Source organism: Marmota flaviventris, chromosome 9 (assembly GCF_047511675.1).
Source record: "Marmota flaviventris isolate mMarFla1 chromosome 9, mMarFla1.hap1, whole genome shotgun sequence".
Taxonomy (NCBI): Eukaryota; Metazoa; Chordata; class Mammalia; order Rodentia; family Sciuridae; genus Marmota; species Marmota flaviventris.
Window position 1 is genome coordinate 56,714,799 of NC_092506.1, and position 22,751 is coordinate 56,737,549.

The 22,751-nt window shown below is 42.9% G+C and overlaps 1 protein-coding gene across 1 annotated transcript in view; it reads left to right on the forward strand.

Moving 5' to 3' along the window:
* Window positions 1-1,965: 1,965 nt before the first annotated feature.
* Window positions 1,966-22,751, forward strand: part of LOC114078881 (interferon-induced very large GTPase 1-like) — a 39,621-nt gene continuing 18,835 nt past the window's right edge. The window contains exon 1 of the mRNA XM_027919937.2: window positions 1,966-2,047. The gene's annotated coding sequence lies outside the window, so the exon portion shown is untranslated. The remainder of the gene's footprint in view (window positions 2,048-22,751) is intronic.

The window sequence follows — 22,751 nt, forward strand, 5'->3', positions numbered from 1 at the left end:
ATGTACATACAGTGTGCTCTCACTCTGAAGAAATCTCAGGGGAATCAGACACAGACCATCATGCGTGGACTCCTAGCATAGCAACAGAGAACACAGGAACTAGTACACATCTCAGCACAAGAGGACAAGACAATTCTCCCAAGACCTGTATAGAGGCAATGGGAAATTTCCCCTCCGCCCTCATGACGATCACTGGAATGAAACAGACAAAGATTGAACAGGAGAAAAGGCATATGAACTTATTTTCATGCAAAATGGGAAAATCACAGCATGAGGGACAATAATAGGAGTATGATTATCCACCTGTTTAACATTACACACAAACTTACATATCCCATTTTCTATGAGGGAAGGAGAGGTTGGGACAGGTAGATAATTTTGAGAGCTTATAAATTATTATTAGTCGTGAAAGTACTCTCAGGACCATGTCTTTGAATTTTGAGTGAGCTCATGAGTCAAAATCTTGTAAGGAAATTTCATGCAAATGTGGTTATATTTCTCAGTCCTCTTTGAGATAGATAATGGGAATTCAAGGTGGCTATAAAAAGGAATCGTTCCCTTTTGCAGTCTGGTCTTAATGCAGATAAAAAGAATTCCAGAGAGGGCTTCTCCCTCTACATCAAGTTGCTCAGCATGCCCAAAATGCCATTTTTCAGGAATGTCATTCTCTGAGACCCAACAACCAAAGGATTCTGGCAGTCACAGAGAATCTCTCAAATTAAACTCTTAGAATATTGTAGCTGGAATGATCCTTCCCAGTACCTCCTCTTGTGACACATTTGATCTTCAAAGCCAATTCTGTGCTGGGGAGAAAAGAATTCATATTTTGAGCATGTGCTTCAGGCCAAGCATAGGTGAGAGTCACCTATGTCATCTCATTTTGTCCTCACCACTATTATTGATGTAGATAATACTCTGCCACTACAAATTCATACACCATCTAGCTGCTTCTTATTACTTAGGTTGCCTTCTTCCTATATACAGGTAGTGTAAGGAAGCTTTAAATTTATTCTTTTTCCTCCAAAGGTTTTAATAATTGAGTAACATACATACTGTGAGAAAAAAAATGCATACAAGTTATTAATATGCTTAAGCATGGAATCCATATCAAAGTATGAGACTCAAAGAGGGCAAGATGGATGAACTTTATGCAAAGCTAAACAAAGGAATGGAGGCCTGGACTTCTGGAAGGGAGGGTGACATAATGCTGGAAGGACTGGAAGGAGGAGCACAGTGAGCCACTCCTGTCAATTTGTTATGTATGTGAAGTTTCCCAGGGGTAATCTCTGTCTGGGCCTGGTACCAGACTCCCAATCGCTTCTTTCTGTGAAAAGATCTTTCAGAGGTAGGAAGGGGATATCAGATACAAAAGCATCTACCTGCATCCAGAGTGTACTTTACTAGTGCAGTTGGATATAGATTTTGTTTTACTAAAGGAAAGCTTTCCAGAGTCCTGCCTTTGTCTAAGAGATTTACAGTCTCTCTGAATAACCAACTCAGACTATGCAAAATCAATATGTATTTTGAGTCAGATATTTTGTTCTCCCTCAATAGTAACTGTTGAATCCTGGGCTCAGACTTTGACTAATAAAACTCTTGCTCATTAAAAAATGCCTATGCTCTCCTTCAGAGAAAAGATCAGCCTTCTGGTAAGAAACTGGGTCAACAGCCTTATACCCCCTGTGCTCCTCGAGTCAATTCTTGAAATAGCCATTATCATCCCCCAAAGACACCTTAGGAAAGCAGCTCAGATACACTAGTTTCCTTATTCAATCATCACACATTGCTTGAACATCCACATATTTAATGTTCTTTGTCTGGAACTAAAGAAATAAACATGAGTAAGATAGAAACTCCCACTAGAGGAAGGAAAACTGGGAATTGCCCTGCTCTGAGGTAAAGTTCAGTCCCTTATCTCACTAAAGAACCCAGAACTGACTGCAGCTGTGAAATCTCTGCCTCCCACACTTGGACAAGGAACCTGCTCTTGGTGGTGCACTTTTCTCTGGAGCAACCTGAAGACAGGCTCTTGGACTTAAAAAGACAAGTAGGTGAACAAGAAGTTAAGAATTGGGGTAGACAGAGAGACATAGCAACAGGCCATGATGGTTCTGAAATCCAGATAGGAAACTGTAGTTAGAGTTCTTGGATTGGGTTTCCAGATTCGAGGGCAATGATGGCTTCTGCTTTTGGCTCCCTGGGCACTTGGTTCTGCCCTCTGAGTCATCCCTCCTTTTTCATGGAAAGTAATAAATTCTCACAGTTGAGCAGTTTTGTCAGCTTGCTTCCTGCCAGTACAATTTGGGGGTGGGTGAAAGGGATATATAGCCTCCTTTTATTTTGTTCTCACTGTGTCTCTTTGGGTTCAAGCTGGCAGGCTCTCTGTTATACTAATCATATCGGTCTTGGAGTTTCCCTGGTGTTAAAGATTAAACACCCGAGCACTGCCAAGGCAAGCCTAGAAAGCAAATTTTATTTAAGAAAGAGATACAGACAGATTTCTCCTAAGAGACGTGGCCCCGGAGCTGAGTATCCATGGGAGGGAGTGTGTCTTGTTCTTATTTAGACCCCCAAATTCCCTTTCTCTTTCTTCTCCATGTAAGTGCCTGGGACCAGGGAGGTGGGGGTTCGTTATTAGCAACCCAGAGTGCCCAGAAGCATGATCATAGAGGTTAACAACCCATTGTCCTCTGTGTAATAGCCAGTCCTCATCCTCTGGACCACCATCATTCCTTACCTACACTGACTGCCTGACCTTTGCCCCATGCCTCAATTTACTGAAGAATGTGACATAGGCTATTCATTCCAGCCAGGTGAAGCACTAGGCAGATTGCTTTTTGACAAAGAAAGCATGTGTGGTGGGATGATCAGCACCATGGGCCCATATTATAGAATTCTCATCTATCTGTCCCCTTATTGCTAATATTCTCAAAAACTTATGATATATTCCATTGGGTCCCCACTCCATCAGACTCAAGCCACATCCATAGGTGACTTTCAAATAAACTCTCCTATTCATTGGTCTTATGCTAGATTTTTAAAGGATGGTATCCCTAAGGCTTCCTCTGAGGCTTCCGGTTTGATTAATAGTACTGTGTTAAATTCTTATTCTCTTGAAAGAATTCTTTATATACCTGATTACACCAACCTTTTGATATTTTTGAGGTTTTAGCAAAATATTGTAAAATCATACCTATTTTGAAAAGCTTAGTCCTTTCTCCTCATACCAATCAAACAATGAGGTCATGGTTTTGAGAAAAAGGAAAAAGAATTTTTCTTTGGTTTGCAGGCAAAGGAGAAAGGCAGAGGTTTCTGTCCTAGAGTCTGTGACTCTTCCCTTCAGGGGTAACAGAGGGCTTTTTAAAGAGGTGATTCAAAGGCTTAATTTTAGGTGTTCCTTGTCAGTGGTCATAATTCACTTTGACCTTGAAATATAGCCATTTCTTAGGTCTTCTGTTTCTTCATTCCTGTGGTGTGTGTGATGAAGGACAGATAACTCTGCTTAGGATGGAAGGAAGGGTAATCTTGCTTCCCCAAAGTCAGGAAGGGAGAGGAGAAGAGAAAGAAAGAGAATTTAAAAATAAGCTGCACTGGTAGAGAACTAAGGGTTATGTTCAAAGCATGAAGAAGACCACTGCTTCATACCCAGCAGAAGTTCAAGACCAAATATCTTAATTCTAATGTTTTTTGTCTTTTAGAGAAAATCAGAAATTCAACATTATGCAGTCCTGTTGTCTTTTAGTTTAATAACTCCTTTCTTAATTTATCTCTCTCCATTCACATTTTATTAAAAGCAGCAAGAAGAAATCAGGAGACCTCTTCAAAATTTTGCCTTAGAGGATCCTTACCTACATAATCAATTTTATCGCTTATCAGTTCTGCTGTATACATAACCCCAGGACATAATTTTTCCAGGCTTTCTACTACATAAAACAAGAATCTCCTTTCTTCTGGTTGCATTGCCACGTTCCTCCCTTTTTTTCCAAGTTCTTCCTTTTTTCTATAGTTCCTCTCTATAGCAACTTTAGAATCTAGGTTTCTATTTATAGTCTATTCAAGGTAATTTCAATTTTCATGCTCTTCCAAATTCTTCTAGTCTCCAGGCATTCACCTGACTCCAAATATGTTGCCATGTTTCGAGGTATTTGTTCAGCAGTACCCAACTGCTTGTTGCTAAAAGTATGTATTTTATAATGCTTTGTTACAAGTTATCACAACTTAATATCTTAACACAATAATTGTGTATCTATATATTTATCAATCATAATTTCATTCAGGAGTACAGACAACTGTTGAAGATAGGTGCTGAGGAACTGAGCAAGATGAGAAACAGGACACAGGGGACTCAGAACTGTGGAAAGCTAAGGATTTTTATTTTAAGCAACCCAGCCATTATATATCCCTTGCGTTATCCTTATGGTTCAGCAAGTTCTTTGAGGTTAACATAAGCAAGATAGTAAGAATAACATTAAAATAATGCAATGTTCATAAGCCACTTCCTTAATCTCTGTCTTAGATCTAAGCCCACTGATTAAGCACAATCCAAGGGGAACCAATCAACAAGAATATTCTCAAAATAAGTTTAGCCACAGGGAAATACAGTCTCAAGAGGAACTTGTGGCAAGTCTGACCTTGTCAGCAGAGTGTGTCCTGAGAACAGTGTGTTGTTCTTGATCTCTGGCATGCCAAGAGCTCAGAGGACTTTAACCCTTAGACAAGTACAGAGATTCCACAGGCTTTGAGACTTAAACTACTCCACCAAGACACTGCTTAACTGAGTCTTCTACTCAGGGTCTCACAAGGCTGTAATACAAGAGAGAACTAAGCTTGTTCTTTCCTACAGGTTTAACTGTTGGCACAATTCAATTTTTTGTTGTTGTGAGACTGAGGTTCCCATTCACTTAGTTTCTTCATCATTTCCTAGATATTTCTTTGGATTTGAGTTTCTATCTGGACATGTGGAATTAATATATAGAATGGCTTGTTCCATTACCAAATTGCTCTACTCCACCTCTAGCCATTTGCCCAAATTTTCTTATAGGAAACCTGATAAATAAATTCTTTAGTTTAACATCTATCTTCCACTAGCTTTTATATTCCACTCCCACAGTACTTTGTGACATCCCTAGAATTTACTACTCTATTCCAGAAATCCAGTTTCCTATCATTTCTTCACAAATTTATTATTCTTTTTCTAAAAAATATAAAAGCATCTTGCTTTGTTCATTTCTTCAGATTTCTCTCTTGTGAGGATACCTATGCCCACGTAAACTTAATAAAACTTGCAGGCTTTTTAGTTATTCAGTCTTGTGTGATTTTGGTTCCTAGATGTAGCCAAGAACCCACAAAAAAGCCAAAATTTGATAACAAGAATCATCAAATGGGACTTACTTAAACTGAAAAGTTTTCTCTCAGCAAGAGAAACAATAAAAGAGGTAAATAGGGAGCCTACATCATGGGAACAAATTTTTACTCCTCACACTTCAGATAGAGCCCTAATATCCAGAGTATACAAAGAACTCAAAAAATTAAACAATAAGATAACAAATAACCCAATCAACCAATGGGCCAAAGACCTGAACAGACACTTCTCAAAGGAGGACATACAATCAATCAACAAGTACATGAAAAAATGCTCACCATCTCTAGCAGTCAGAGAAATGCAAATCAAAACCACCCTAAGATACCATCTCACTCCAGTAAGATTGGCAGCCATTATGAAGTCAAACAACAACAAGTGCTGGCGAGGATGTGGGGAAAAGGGTACTCTTGTACATTGCTGGTGGGACTGCAAACTGGTGCGGCCAATCTGGAAAGCAGTATGGAGATTCCTGGGAAAGCTGGGAATGGAACCACCATTTGACCCAGCTATTGCCCTTCTCGGACTATTCCCTGAAGACCTTAAAAGAGCGTACTACAGGGATACTGCTACATCGATGTTCATAGCAGCACAATTCACAATTGCTAGACTGTGGAACCAACCCAGATGCCCTTCAATAGATGAATGGATTAAAAACATGTGGCATTTATACACCATGGAGTATTACGCAGCACTAAAAAATGACAAAATCATGGAATTTGCAGGGAAATGGATGGCACTAGAGCAGATTATGCTTAGTGAAGCTAGCCAATCCCTAAAAAACAAATACCAAATGTCTTCTTTGTTATAATGAGAGCAACTAAGAACAGAGCAGGGAGGAAGAGCAGGAAGAAAAGATTAACATTAAACAGAGACATGAGGTGGGAGGGAAAGGGAGAGAAAAGGGAAATTGCATGGTAATGGAGGGAGACCCTCATTGTTATACAAAATTACATATAAGAGGTTGTGAGGGGAATGGGAAAATAAACAAGGAGAGAAATGAATTACAGTAGATGGGGTAGAGAGAGAAGATAGGAGGGGAGGGAGGGGGGATAGTAGAGGATAGGAAAGGTAGCAGAATACAACAGTTACTAATAGGGCATTATGTAAAAATGTGGATGTGTAACCGATGTGATTCTGCAATCTGTATTTGGGGTAAAATTGGGAGTTCATAACCAACTCGAATCTAATGTATGAAATATGATATGTCAAGAGCTTTATAATGTTTTGAACAACCAATAAAAAAAATAAATTAAAAAAAATTTCATAAGAAAAGCTAGGCAGAAATATTAACCCTTTTGGGGATAATTCAATAACTACATAATTGAATGTACACTCTACTGTATTTCTTGCTGATTTCAATGTATTGATTCTCTGTATAAATATGGTTAGAGTGAGTAACAGTATTTGGGAATAAATGTTGACCAATAGAAAAAAAAAAAGCCAAAATTTTCTCTCTTAGTAGAAGGGATTTCTCCCTGTTATTACATTCCTGAATAAAAACTGTCCCAAACCTCTTTGCAACAAAAACTCTGCTCTAAATCCTGTTCTTCCTTATTTCCCCTTGGGTTTTGTTTCCAGTATTTTGAGCAACTGACTTTACTGGTTGTTTTACTTTGAACAAGAAAATATGCTCAAGTCTTCCCATTCTGTTTAAATTCAAGTCAATATGATCAAGTCTTCCCTTCTTCATATTTCCAATATTGCCAGATTTCTTGCCTTATAATTTATATTAACAGAGACCAGAAAAAATTAATACTTATAAATATTCACATATTGGAAAATAGAAATAAGAATGATATTCATTATTACGATTCTTGTCCTATTTCTAGTTAGAAATTTCCCTGTAAGTATAGGGGAAGGCAAAATCTCCATCTTTCTATGGGTTCATATCCAGAGAGTTTTCATTAAGACACATTTTTTAACACAACACATTTTTTATCAAACAACATAAAATAAATCAGGCCTTATGTATACTTACAGATTTTTAAAATTTGTTCTTTTTAAAGCTACACGACAGTAGAATGTAGTTTGATGTATACATACACGGAGTATAACTTACTCTAATTAGTATCCCATTCTTGTGGTTTACATGATGTGAAGTTTCACGGGTGGTGTATTCATATATGAACATAGGAAAGTTATATTTGATTTACTCTACTATCTTTTCTATTTCCATTTCTCTCCCTTCCTTTCATTGCCCTCTGTCAAATCCAATGAATTTATATTCCTCCCACTCCCCTTGTCTTGTGTTAGCATCATTCAATCTTTGGTTTTGGGTGTTTGGCTTATTTCACTTAGAATGAGAGTCTCAAGATCCATCCATTTACTGGCAAAAGTCAAAAAGTCATTCTTTTTTTGTGGTTGAGTAAGATACCAATGTGTATATATACACCAGTTTCTTAATCCATTCATCTGTTGAAGGGCACCTAGATTGGTTCCATAGCTTACCTATTGTAAATTAAGATGCTATAAACACTGATGTGGCTACATCACTGTAGTATGCTGATTTTAAGTCCTTTGGGAATGTGCCAAGGAGTAGGATAACTAGGTCAAATGGTCCTTCCATTCCAAGTTTTCTAAATAATTTCTGTACTGCTTTCCATGGTGGTTGCACCAATTTGCAGTCCAACCAACAATGTATGAGTCTACCTTTTTCCACAGATCCTCACCAACATTGTTTACTTGTATTCTTGATAATTGCCATTCTAACTGGAATGAAATGGAATCTCAGTGTAGTGTTAAATTTCTTTTCTCCAATTGCTAGATATGTTGAACATTTTTTCATATATTTGTTGACCATTCATATTTCTTCTTCTCTGAAGTACCTGTTCAGTTCCTTTACCAATTTATTGATTGGGTTTTATTTTTGAGTAAGTTTTTTTATTGTTTTAATTTTTTCAAACATATTTTTAGTTGTAGATGGACACAATACCTTTATTTTTTTATTTATTTACTTTTATGTGGTGCTGAGGATCAAACCCAGTGCCTCACACATGCTAGGCAAGTGCTCTGCCACTGAGCTACAACCTCAGCCTCGTGAGTTCTTTATATATCCTGGAGATTAATGCTCTATCTGAGGTATAGGTGGTAAAGATTTTCTCACATTCTGTAGGCTCTCTCTTTATATTGTTTCCTTTGCTGTGAAGAAGCTTTTTCATTTGATATCATCCCATTAATTAATTATTGATTTTACTTCTTGTGCTTCAGGAGTGTGTTGAGAAAGTTGATTGGTAAGCCAACATGATAGAAAGTTGGGCCTACATTGTCTTCTAGTAGGTTCAGGGTATCTGGTCTAATGCCTGGATCCTTAATCCACTTTGAGTGGAGTTTTGGGCAGGGTGAGAGATAGGGGTTCAATTTCATTCTGCTACATATGGATTTCAAGTTTTCCCAGCACCATTGGTTGAAGAGGCTATCTTTTCTCCAATGTATGTTTATGGTGGATTCGTCTAGTGTGAGATAACCATATTTATGTGGCTTTGCCTCTGTGTCTTTTATTCTGTTCCATGGGTCTTTGTGTTTGTTTTTATGCCAATATCATGCGTTTTGGTTACTATAGTTCTGTAGTATAATTTAAGGTCTGGTATTATAATGTCTCTGTCTTCACTTTTCTCACTAAAAATTGCTTTGGCTAGTTTGTGCTTTTTATTTCTCCAAATAAATTTCATGACTGCTTTTCTTATTTCTATGAAGAACATCATTGGCATTTTAATAGGAATTACTATCTGTATAGTGCTTTCAATAGTATGGCCATTTTGACAATGTTCATTCTGCCTATTGAAGAACATGGGAGATCTTTTCGCTTTCTAAGCTCTTCTTCAATGCCTTTACTTAGTGTTCTGCAATTTTCACTATAGAGATCTTTCAACTATTTTGTTAGACTGATCTCAAGTATTTTATTTTCTTTGAGGATTTTGTGAATGGGATAGTTTTCCTAATTTCTCTTCCAGCTGATTGGTCAATGATGTATAGGAATACAATTGATTTATGGGTGTTAATTTTATATCCTGTTACTTTGCTATATTCATTTATGAGTTCTATACGATTTCTGGTGGAGTTTTGGGGACCTTCAAACATAGAACCATGACCTTGGTAAATAGCGATAGTTTGAGCCCTTCTTTTTCTATTCATATCATTTAATTTCTTTGTTTGGCCTAATTGCCCTGGCTAGAGTTTCAAAAACCATGTTGAATAGAAGTGGTGAACGAGGGCATCTCTGTCTTGTTTTAGGTTTTAGAGGGACTGCTTCCAAGTTTTCTCCATTTATAATAATGTGGGCCTTAGGTTTAACAAATATAGTTTTTGCAATGTTGAGGTATGTTCCTACTATCCGTAGTTTTTCTAATGTTTTGAACATGAATGGATGCTGTACTTTGTCAAATGCTTTTTCTGCATGTATTGAGATAACATATGAGTCTTATCTATATAAGTCTATTGATGTGTTAAATTACTCTTGTTGATTACCATATGTTGAACCAACCTTGCATCCCTGGGATAAACCCCACTTGATCATGGTGCACTAACTTTTTAATATGTTTTTGTATATTATTTTTCAGCATTTTATTAAAAATTTTGCATCTATGTTCATCAGAGATTTTGGTCTGAAGTTCTTTCCTTGATGTGTCTTTGTCTGATTTTGGTATCAGGGTGATACTAACTTTATAAAATGAGTTTAAATGGGATCCCTCTTTTCATATTCCATGGAATGATTGGAGGAGTATGTGTGTTAGTTCTTCTTTGAAAGTCTAGTAGAACTAGAAACAAAAGTGAAGAAAAAAACTTAAGCAGAATTTTCCCATTTTTTAATGGTCCATGAAATATATTTTATAGTTTTCTTTTATAGCTCAGAAAGAAAGGTGGTTTTTAGCAGAGGTTAACTGCTTTCCTAGAAAGAAATATTTCTCCACAGCTTAAGGGAAAATCTAAAAGAACCTCCAGAGGAAGAGAACAATGATCACAGCTGCTATCTAACATTACCTCTCTACAGCACAGTTCCAAACACCATTTAGTCCAAGCTGGGGAGGGCTTCCTAGATCATTGGTTCTTGTTCTTCTCCCAGGGGAAAAAAATAAAATAAAAATGTATACACACACACACACACAACACAACTTCTCTTAGGGTTATGAAAAAATTCAGCTAGAATTCTTCCAAAGGAACTACAACTAGAAACAGGGGAAAAAGCAGCAGAATCCTAGGGACAGAAAAGTTTGCAGAGCACATTCTTTGATTCTTGAAAGTTCTCCATCTTTGCTAGCCACTATTTTCTGTCCTCAGGAATGAAAGCTGAATAAGGCATAGTCTCTACTTCCTGGAAACATAGTCAGTGGTCTAAGGGAAGTATACAGGACCATGAAAGTTCCAATCGATGATGTGTAGTAAATGTTTAACTCTCAGGAAAAGAAAGCTCCTGGTTTGGAATTTTGCTATTGCTGGGAATCAAACCCAGGACCTTGTACATGATAGGTAAATACACTACTACTGAGTTATATTCCCAGCCCAAAATTTCTGGCTCAATAAATAAATAAGCAAATAAAAATATTTCCGATTCATAGAATTTTCCATTACATAATACATCCTCTGTGGCCAATTTTAAGTGACTGATGCCAACTAAAAATTGGGAAGAGATGCATAGTAACACATCATTATGAAGTACGTCCTCTATACATAGAGAGAGACAAAAGTGGACTTTATAGCATAAATAATAGTACAATATAATACAATAATTTAGAATATTATCCTTTTTTCAGTTCAAATTGCTTTTGGTTTCCATATACTTCATTTAATTGGAAATATACATGATTTATTTTTTAATAAGGTAAAAATCACATAATACCAAATGAACCATTTTAAATTATACAGGTCACTATCATTTAGTACATTCACAATGTTATATATCAAGTACCTCCATCAAGTTTCAAACTAATTTTATTATCACAAAAGACAGCCCCATGTTCATTAAGCAATCACTCCCCCTTCCAACCTTCCCTAGACCTCAGCAACCATCAATCTGCCTTCAGTCTCTATAGATTTACTTCTTTTGAATATTTCTTATAAAGGAATGACATAATATTTCATATTTCCTGTATGGTTCCTCTCACTTAGCATAATGCTTTCAATGTTCATCACACTCAGGTGACGAAGGTTTACCCTTTTAAAGTATTTTACCTCTTAAATTTATGTCTTTAATTCATTTGGAGTTAATTTTCATATATTATGTGAGTTAGGGTTCTGACTTCATTTGTTTGCATGTGGATATCCAGTTGTCTTAATATCATTATAAAGGAGACTTTTTTCCCCATTGACTTATTCTGGTACCCTTGTCAAAACTACTTGGCTCTACATGTATGATTTATTTTCTGATCTCTTCATTCCATTTCACTGATCTACATGTCTATTCTCATGATGGTACCACACTGTTATGATATCTGTGGTTTTGTTGTGTTTTGAAATTAAGAAATATGAATCCGTATGAATCCATTAACTATGCTCTTCATTTTCAGTGTTGTTTAAGTTAGTTGAGGTCCTCTGCTATTCCACATGAATTTATCATGTTTCTAATTTCTGCAAAAAAAAAATGCCATTGGGTGACATCTCTGTCTGATTTTGGTATCAAGCTAATGTTGGCTATAGGGGTGTTAATTTTTAGTAAAGCCATCTGGTCATATGTAATTTGTTGAGTTACATATTTTCACAATGTCCTTCTAAACTCCTTTTAATTTTATCTCTAAAACGTTGGTAGTATGTCCACAGTTTCATATCTCACTTTGGTCATCTGAGTCCCCACAATTCTTATCTGTTTGGGTTTTTTTCATAAAGCTATATTTTAGTTGTGTTGATTTTCTCTATGGTCTTTCTATTCTCCATTCAATTCATCTCCATTCTAATCTTTATTATTTTCTTCCTTCTGCATTATTTGTGTTAATTTTACTCTTCTGTTTCTATTTTCTTAAAGGCTGGATATGTTTTACTGATTTAAGATCTTTTATAATTTAGAAATTTACAAGTGTTAGTTTCATGGTATCTTATAAGTTTCAGCATGTTACATTTTAATTTCCAATTATCTCAAAGTATTTTCTAATTTCTATGTAATTTATACTTTAAAATTTTCTTTTCTATTAGTGCATTATAGTTATACCTAATATTGAGGTTCATTTTGAGATAATTATAAAGCATGAAATATAATTTGCTCCATGTCCGTCACCAGTACTTCCCCTTTCCTTCCAATACTCCCTCCCCATTTCCCTTCCTCTATAGGTCTTTCTTATATTTATTTTTAATTTTTTAAAAATTAGTGCTTTATAATTTTTTTTTGATATCAGATTCTTTTCTTTTCTTTCTTTCTTTCTTTTTTTTTTTAATTTTTTATTGTTGGCTGTTCAAAACATTACATAGTTCTTGATATATCATATTTCACAATTTGATTCAAGTGGGTTATGAGCTCCCATTTTTACCCCATATACAGATTGCAGAATCACATCAGTTACACATCCATTGATTTACATATTGCCATACTAGTGACTGTTGTATTCTGCTGCCTTTCCTATCCTCTACTATCCCCCCTCCCCTCCCCTCCCCTCCCCTCTTCTCTCTCTGCCCCCTCTACTGACATTCGTTTGTCCCCCTTGTATTATTTTTCCCCTTCCCCTCACTTCCTCTTGTATGTACTTTTGTATAACTCTGAGGGTCTCCTTCCATTTCCATGCATTTTCCCTTCTCTCTCCCTTTCCCTCCCACCTCTCATCCCTGTTTAATGTTAATCTTCTTCTCATGCTCTTCGACCCTACTCTGTTCTTAGTTACTCTCCTTATATCAAAGAAGACATTTGGCATTTGTTTTTTAGGGATTGGCTAGCTTCACTTAGCATAATCTGCTCTAATGCCATCCATTTCCCTGTAAATTCTATGATTTTGTCATTTTTTAATGCAGAGTAATACTCCATTGTGCATAAATGCCACATTTTTTTTATCCATTCATCCATTGAAGGGCATCTAGGTTGGTTCCACAGTCTAGCTATTGTGAATTGTGCTGCTATGAACATCGATGTAGCAGTGTCCCTGTAGCATGCTCTTTTTAGGTCTTTAGGGAATAGACCGAGAAGGGGAATAGCTGGGTCAAATGGTGGCTCCATTCCCAGCTTTCCAAGAAATCTCCATACTGCTTTCCAAATTGGCTGCACCAATTTGCAGTCCCACCAGCAATGTACAAGTGTACCCTTTTCCCCACATCCTCGCCAGAACTTGTTGTTGTTTGACTTCATAATGGCTGCCAATCTAACTGGAGTGAGATGGTATCTTAGGGTGGTTTTGATTTGCATTTCTCTGACTGCTAGAGATGGTGAGCATTTTTTCATGTACTTGTTGATTGATTGTATGTCCTCCTCTGAGAAGTGTCTGTTCAGGTCCTTGGCCCATTTGTTGATTGGGTTGTTTGTTCTCTTATTGTCTAATTTTTTGAGTTCTTTGTATACTCTGGATATTAGGGCTCTATCTGAAGTGTGAGGAGTAAAGATTTGTTCCCAGGATGTAGGCTGTCTATTTACCTCTCTTATTGTATCTTTTGCTGAGAAAAAACTTTTTAGTTTGAGTAAGTCCCATTTGTTGATTCTAGTTATTAACTTTTGTGCTATGGGTGTCCTATTGAGGAATTTGGAGCCCGACCCCACAGTATGTAGATCGTAGCCAACTTTTTTCTTCTATCAGACGCCGTGTCTCTGATTTGATATCAAGCTCCTTGATCCATTTTGAATTAACTTTTGTGCATGGCGAGAGAAAGGGATTCAGTTTCATTTTGTTGCATATGGATTTCCAGTTTTCCCAGCACCATTTGTTGAAGATGCTATCCTTCCTCCATTGCATGCTTTTAGCCCCTTTATCAAATATAAGGTAGTTGTAGTTTTGTGGATTGGTTTCTGTGTCCTCTATTCTGTACCATTGGTCCACCCGCCTGTTTTGGTACCAGTACCATTCTGTTTTTGTTACTATTGCTCTGTAGTATAGTTTGAAGTCTGGTATCGCTATACCGCCTGATTCACACTTCCTGCTTACCATTGTTTTTGCTATTCTGGGTCTTTTATTTTTCCATATGAATTTCATGATTGCTTTCTCTATTTCTACAAGAAATGCTGTTGGGATTTTGAATGGCATTGCATTAAACCTATAGAGAACTTTTGGTAATATCGCCATTTTGATGATGTTAGTTCTGCCTATACATGAACAGGGTATATTTTTCCATCTTCTAAGATCTTCTTCTATTTCTCTCTTTAGGGTTCTGTAGTTTTCATTGTGTAAGTCTTTCACCTCTTTTGTTAGGTTGATTCCCAAGTATTTTATTTTTTTTGAAGATATTGTGAATGGAGTGGGTGTCCTCATTTCCATTTCAGAGGATTTGTCGCTGATATACAGGAATGCCTTTGATTTATGCGTGTTGATTTTATATCCTGCCACTTTGCTGAATTCATTTATTAGCTCTAATAGTTTCTTTGTAGACCCTTTTGGGTCTGCTAGGTATAGAATCATGTCATCAACAAATAGTGATAATTTAAGTTCTTCTTTTCCTATTTTTATGCCTTTAATTTCTTTCGTCTGTCTAATTGCTCTGGCCAGTGTTTCGAGAACTATGTTGAACACAAGTGGTGAGAGAGGGCATCCCTGTCTTGTTCCAGATTTTAGAGGGAATGCCTTCAATTTTTCTCCATTCAGAATGATGCTAGCCTGAGGCTTAGCATAGATTGCTTTTACAATATTGAGGTATGTTCCTGTTATCCCTAGTTTTTCTAGAGTTTTGAACATAAAGGGATGCTGTACTTTGTCGAATGCTTTTTCCGCATCTATCGAGATGATCATATGGTTCTTATTTTTAAATCTATTGATGTGGTGAATAACATTTATTGATTTCCATATATTGAACCAGCCTTGCATCCCAGGGATGAATCCTACTTGATCATGGTGCACAATTTTTTTGATATGTTTTTGTATCCGAGTGGCCAGAATTTTATTGAGGATTTTTGCATCTAGGTTCATTAGAGATATTGGTCTGTAGTTTTCTTTCTTTGAAGTGTCTTTGTCTGGTTTAGGTATCAGGGTGATGTTGGCCTCGTAGAATGAATTTGGAAGTTCTCCCTCTTTTTCTATTTCCCGAAGTAGCTTGAAAAGTATTGGTATTAGTTCCTCTTTAAAGGTTTTGTAAAACTCTGCTGTATACCCATCCGGTCCTGGGCTTTTCTTAGTTGGTAGTCTTTTGATGGTTTCTTCTATTTCCTCAATTGATATTGGTCTGTTTAGGTTGTCTATATCCTCCTGACTCAATCTGGGCAGATCATATGACTTAAGAAATTTATCTATGCCTTCACTATCTTCTAATTTATTGGAGTATAAGGATTCAAAATAATTTTTGATTATCTTCTGTATTTCTGAAGTGTCTGTTGTGATATTGCCTCTTTCATCCCGTATGTTAGTAATTTGAGTTCTCTCTCTTCTTCTCTTCACTAGCATGGCTAAGGGTCTGTCGATTTTGTTTATTTTTTCAAAGAACCAACTTTTAGTTTTGTCAATTTTTTCAATTGTTTCTTTTGTTTCGATTTCATTAATTTCAGCTCTGATTTTCATTATTTCTTGCCTTCTACTTCTTTTGCTGTTGTTTTGCTCTTCTTTTTCTAGGATTTTGAGATGAAGTATGAGATCATTTATTTGTTGGTTTTTTCTTTTTTTAAGGAATGAACTCCAAGCAATGAATTTTCCTCTTAGAACTGCTTTCAATGTGTCCCATAGATTCCGATATGTTGTGTCTGTGTTTTCATTAATCTCTAAGAATTTTTTAATTTCCTCCTTGATGTCTTCTATAACCCATTGATCATTCAGTAACCTATTGTTCATTCTCCAAGTGATGTATGCTTTTTCCTTCCTTCTTTTATCGTTGATTTTCAGTTCCATTCCATTATGATCAGATAGGATGCATGGTATTATCTCTACTCCTTTATATTGTCTAAGAGTTGCCCTGTGACATAATATATGATCTATTTTTGAGAAGGATCCATGTGCTGCTGAGAAAAAAGTGTAACTGCTTGATGTTGGGTGGTATATTCTATATATGTCAATTAAGTCTAGGTTATTAATTGTGTTATTGAGTTCTATAGTTTCCTTATTCAACTTTTGTTTGGAAGATCTGTCCAGTGGTGAGAGAGGTGTGTTGAAGTCTCCCATGATTATTGTATGGTGGTCTATTAGACTCTTGAACTTGAGAAGAGTTTGTTTGATGAACATAGCTGCACCATTGTTTGGGGCATATATATTTATGATTGTTATGTCTTGTTGGTGTATGGTTCCCTTGAGCAGTATGTAGTGTCCCTCTTTATCCCTTTTGATTAACTTTGGCTTGAAATCTATTTTATTTGATATGAGTATGGATACTCCTGCTTGTTTCCGAAGTCCATATGAGTGATATGATTTTTCCCAACCTTTCACCTTCAGCCTATGTATGTCTTTTCCTATCAAATGCGTCTCCTGTAGGCAGCATATTGTTGGGTCTTGTTTTGTGATCCATTCTACTAGCCTATGTCTCTTGATTGGTGAGTTTAAGCCATTAACATTTAGGGTTATTATTGAGATATGGGTTGTTCTTCCAGCCATATTTTTTTATTTATGTTACTAAACATGGTTTGTTTTCCTCTTTGATTATTTTCCCTCCTTTAGTGTCCTACCTCCCACTGTTGGTTTTCATTGTTATTTTCCATTTCCTCTTCCTGTAATATTTTGCCAACGATGTTTTGAAGAGATGGTTTTCTAGCTGCAAATTCTTTTAACTTTTGTTTATCGTGGAAGGTTTTAATTTCATCTTCCATCCTGAAGCTTAATTTCGCTGGAAACACAATTCTTGGTTGGAACCCATTTTCTTTCAGTGTTTGAAATATGTTATTCCAGGATCTTCTAGCTTTCAGAGTCTGTGTTGAAAGATCAGCTGTTATCCTGATTGACTTACCCCTAAATGTGATCTGCTTCCTTTCTCTTGTAGCTTTTAAAATTCTCTCCTTATTCTGTATGTTGGGCATCTTCATTATAATGTGTCTAGGTGTGGGTCTCTTATGATTTTGCACATTCGGCGTCCTGTAGGCTTCTAGGATTTGGGGTTCTGTCTCATTCTTCAAGTCTGGGAAGTTTTCTCGTATTATTTCATTGAATAGATTGCTCATTCCTTTGGTTTGAAACTCTGTCCCTTCCTGTATCCCAATGACTCTTAAATTTGGTCTCTTGATGTTATCCCATATTTCTTGGATGTTCTGCTCATGGTTTCTTAACAGTCTTGCTGAGCTGTCTATGTTCTTTTCAAGTTGAAATACTTTATCTTCATTGTCTGATGTTCTGTCTTCTAAGTGTTCTACTCTGCTGGTAGTATTCTCAATTGAGTTTTTAAGTTGGCTTATTGCTTCCTGCATTTCTAGGATTTCTGTTTGTTTTTTTTTATAACCTCTATTTCCCTGTATAGTTGATCTTTTGCTTCTTGGATTTGTTTATGTAATTCATTGTTGAAGTGATCTTTCATTGTCTGATTTTGCTGTCTGATGTCTTCCTTGAGACTCCAGATCATCTGAAGCATGTATATCCTGAATTCTTTTTCTGACATTCCATCTGCTGCAGCTATTACCTCTTCTAACGTTGAGTTGACCTGCATTGCTTGTGGTCCTTTCTTTCCTTGTCTCTTCATACTGTTCGCGTTCCTTTCTACTTGGTGAAACTGTTGTGCTATTGAATTTTCCCCCTATGTATTTATATTGGTCTTGTATAGTTGCAAAGTCTCCCTCGCAGGCGCGGGCAGCAGCTCTGCCCCTCCTCCAAATGGGGCAATGTGCATACCACGCCAGGAGGCCGCTGGGCCTGCTCTGCCGTTCGGTAGCAGGTCCGCCTACCTTGCAGGCGCAGGCGGCGGCACTGCCCCTCTGCAGGCCTCTGGGGCTGTACTGCCAGTGGGTCGCAGGTCTGCCTACCTTGCAGGCACGGGGGGGGGGGGCGGCTCTACCCTTCCTCAAGCCACTGGGCCTGTTCTGTCTCTCGGTTGCAGGTCTGGCCTGTTCTGATGGTGGTCACAGTTCCGTCTACCTTGCAGGCGCGGGGGGGAGGGGGCGGCTCTGCCTCTCAGCAGGCCGCTGCTCCTCTTCTGCCGGTGGGTCGCAGGCCCGCCTACCTTGCAGGAGTGATTGGAAGCTCTGTCCCGCCCGGGCCACTGGGCCTTTTCTGTCGGTGGTCACAGATCCCCTACCTGGCAGGCGCGGGGGGTGTGGGGCGGCTCTGCCCCTCAGCAGGCCGCTGGGCCTGCTCTGTGCGTGGTCACAGTTCCCTCTACTTTGCCGGCGCAGGGGGAGGGGTCGGCTCTGCCTCTCAGCAGGCCGCTGCTCCTCTTCTGCCGGTGGGTCGCAGGCCCGCCTACCTTGCAGGAGTGATTGGAAGCTCTGTCCCGCCCGGGCCACTGGGCCTTTTCTGTCGGTGGTCACAGTTCCCCTACCTGGCAGGCGCGGGGGGTGTGGGGCGGCTCTGCCCCTCAGCAGGCCGCTGGGCCTGCTCTGTGCGTGGTCACAGTTCCCTCTACTTTGCCGGCGCAGGGGGAGGGGGCGGCTCTGCCTTTCAGCAGGCCGCTGCTCCTCTTCTGCCGGTGGGTCGCAGGCCCGCCTACTTTGCAGGAGTGATTGGAAGCTCTGTCCTGCCTCGGGCCACTGGGCCTTTTCTGTCGGTGGTCACAGTTCCCCTACCTGGCAGGGGCGGGGGGTGTGGGGCGGCTCTGCCCCTCAGCAGGCCGCTGAGCCTGCTCTGTGCGTGGTCACAGTTCCCTGTACTTTGCCGGCGCAGGGGGAGGGGGCGGCTCTCCCTCTCAGCAGGCAGCTGCTCCTCTTCTGCCGGTGGGTCGCAGGCCCGCCTACCTTGCAGGAGTGATTGGAAGCTCTGTCCCGCCCGGGCCACTGGGCCTTTTCTGTTGGTGGTCACCTTTCCACCTAACTGGCTGGCGCGGGGGATGGGGGGCGGCTCTGCCCCTCAGCAGGCCGCTGGGCCTGCTCTGTGCGTAGTCACAGTTCCCTCTACCTTGCCGGTGCAGGGGGAGGAGGCGGCTCTGCCTCTCAGCAGGCCGCTGCTCCTCTTCTGCCGGTGGGTCGCAGGCCCGCCTACCTTGCAGGAGTGATTGGAAGCTCTGTCCCGCCCGGGCCACTGGGCCTTTTCTGTTGGTGGTCACCTTTCCACCTAACTGGCTGGCGCGGGGGATGGGGGGCGGCTCTGCCCCTCAGCAGGCCGCTGGGCCTGCTCTGTGCGTAGTCACAGTTCCCTCTACCTTGCCGGTGCAGGGGGAGGGGGCGGCTCTGCCTCTCAGCAGGCCGCTGCTCCTCTTCTGCCGGTGGGTCGCAGGCCCGCCTACCTTGCAGGAGTGATTGGAAGCTCTGTCCCGCCCGGGCCACTGGGCCTTTTCTGTCGGTGGTCACAGTTCCCCTACCTGGCAGGCGCGGGGGGTGTGGGGCGGCTCTGCCCCTCAGCAGGCCGCTGGGCCTGCTCTGTGCGTGGTCACAGTTCCCTCTACTTTGCCGGCGCAGGGGGAGGGGGTGGCTCTGCCTCTCAGCAGGCCGCTGCTCCTCTTCTGCCGGTGGGTCGCAGGCCCGCCTACCTTGCAGGAGTGATTGGAAGCTCTGTCCCGCCCGGGCCACTGGGCCTTTTCTGTTGGTGGTCACCTTTCCACCTAACTGGCTGGCGCGGGGGATGGGGGGCGGCTCTGCCCCTCAGCAGGCCACTGGGCCTGCTCTGTGCGTGGTCACAGTTCCCTCTACCTTGCCGGTGCAGGGGGAGGGGGCGGCTCTGCCTCTCAGCAGAACGCTGCTCCTCTTCTGCCGGTGGGTCGCAGGCCCGCCTACCTTGCAGGAGTGATTGGAAGCTCTGTCCCGCCCGGGCCACTGGGCCTTTTCTGTCGGTGGTCACAGTTCCCCTACCTGGCAGGCGCGGGGGGTGTGGGGCGGCTCTGCCCCTCAGCAGGCCGCTGGGCCTGCTCTGTGCGTGGTCACAGTTCCCTCTACTTTGCCGGCGCAGGGGGAGGGGGCGGCTCTGCCTCTCAGCAGGCCGCTGCTCCTCTTCTGCCGGTGGGTCGCAGGCCCGCCTACTTTGCAGGAGTGATTGGAAGCTCTGTCCTGCCTCGGGCCACTGGGCCTTTTCTGTCGGTGGTCACAGTTCCCCTACCTGGCAGGCGCGGGGGGTGTGGGGCGGCTCTGCCCCTCAGCAGGCCGCTGAGCCTGCTCTGTGCGTGGTCACAGTTCCCTGTACTTTGCCGGCGCAGGGGGAGGGGGCGGCTCAGCCTCTCAGCAGGCCGCTGCTCCTCTTCTGCCAGTGGGTCGCAGGCCCGCCTACCTTGCAGGAGTGATTGGAAGCTCTGTCCCGCCCGGGCCACTGGGCCTTTTCTGTCGGTGGTCACAGTTCCCCTACCTGGCAGGCGCGGGGGGTGTGGGGCGGCTCTGCCCCTCAGCAGGCCGCTGGGCCTGCTCTGTGCGTGGTCACAGTTCCCTCTACTTTGCCGGCGCAGGGGGAGGGGGCGGCTCTGCCTCTCAGCAGGCCGCTGCTCCTCTTCTGCCGGGGGGTCGCAGGCCCGCCTACCTTGCAGGAGTGATTGGAAGCTCTGTCCCGCCCGGGCCACTGGGCCTTTTCTGTCGGTGGTCACAGTTCCCCTACCTGGCAGGCGCGGGGGGTGTGGGGCGGCTCTGCCCCTCAGCAGGCCGCTGGGCCTGCTCTGTGCGTGGTCACAGTTCCCTCTACTTTGCCGGCGCAGGGGGAGGGGGCGGCTCTGCCTTTCAGCAGGCCGCTGCTCCTCTTCTGCCGGTGGGTCGCAGGCCCGCCTACTTTGCAGGAGTGATTGGAAGCTCTGTCCTGCCTCGGGCCACTGGGCCTTTTCTGTCGGTGGTCACAGTTCCCCTACCTGGCAGGGGCGGGGGGTGTGGGGCGGCTCTGCCCCTCAGCAGGCCGCTGAGCCTGCTCTGTGCGTGGTCACAGTTCCCTGTACTTTGCCGGCGCAGGGGGAGGGGGCGGCTCAGCCTCTCAGCAGGCCGCTGCTCCTCTTCTGCCAGTGGGTCGCAGGCCCGCCTACCTTGCAGGAGTGATTGGAAGCTCTGTCCCGCCCGGGCCACTGGGCCTTTTCTGTTGGTGGTCACCTTTCCACCTAACTGGCTGGCGCGGGGGATGGGGGGCGGCTCTGCCCCTCAGCAGGCCGCTGGGCCTGCTCTGTGCGTAGTCACAGTTCCCTCTACCTTGCCGGTGCAGGGGGAGGGGGCGGCTCTGCCTCTCAGCAGGCCGCTGCTCCTCTTCTGCCGGTGGGTCGCAGGCCCGCCTACCTTGCAGGAGTGATTGGAAGCTCTGTCCCGCCCGGGCCACTGGGCCTTTTCTGTCGGTGGTCACAGTTCCCCTACCTGGCAGGCGCGGGGGGTGTGGGGCGGCTCTGCCCCTCAGCAGGCCGCTGAGCCTGCTCTGTGCGTGGTCACAGTTCCCTCTACTTTGCCGGCGCAGGGGGAGGGGGCGGCTCAGCCTCTCAGCAGGCCGCTGCTCCTCTTCTGCCAGTGGGTCGCAGGCCCACCTACCTTGCAGGAGTGATTGGAAGCTCTGTCCCGCCCGGGCCACTGGGCCTTTTCTGTCGGTGGTCACAGTTCCCCTACCTGGCAGGCGCGGGGGGTGTGGGGCGGCTCTGCCCCTCAGCAGGCCGCTGGGCCTGCTCTGTGCGTGGTCACAGTTCCCTCTACTTTGCCGGCGCAGGGGGAGGGGGCGGCTCTGCCTCTCAGCAGGCCGCTGCTCCTCTTCTGCCGGTGGGTCACAGGCCCGCCTACTTTGCAGGAGTGATTGGAAGCTCTGTCCTGCCTCGGGCCACTGGGCCTTTTCTGTCGGTGGTCACAGTTCCCCTACCTGGCAGGCGCGGGGGGTGTGGGGCGGCTCTGCCCCTCAGCAGGCCGCTGAGCCTGCTCTGTGCGTGGTCACAGTTCCCTGTACTTTGCCGGCGCAGGGGGAGGGGGCGGCTCAGCCTCTCAGCAGGCCGCTGCTCCTCTTCTGCCAGTGGGTCGCAGGCCCGCCTACCTTGCAGGAGTGATTGGAAGCTCTGTCCCGCCCGGGCCACTGGGCCTTTTCTGTCGGTGGTCACAGTTCCCCTACCTGGCAGGCGCGGGGGGTGTGGGGCGGCTCTGCCCCTCAGCAGGCCGCTGGGCCTGCTCTGTGCGTGGTCACAGTTCCCTCTACTTTGCCGGCGCAGGGGGAGGGGGCGGCTCTGCCTCTCAGCAGGCCGCTGCTCCTCTTCTGCCGGTGGGTCGCAGGCCCGCCTACCTTGCAGGAGTGATTGGAAGCTCTGTCCCGCCCGGGCCACTGGGCCTTTTCTGTCGGTGGTCACAGTTCCCCTACCT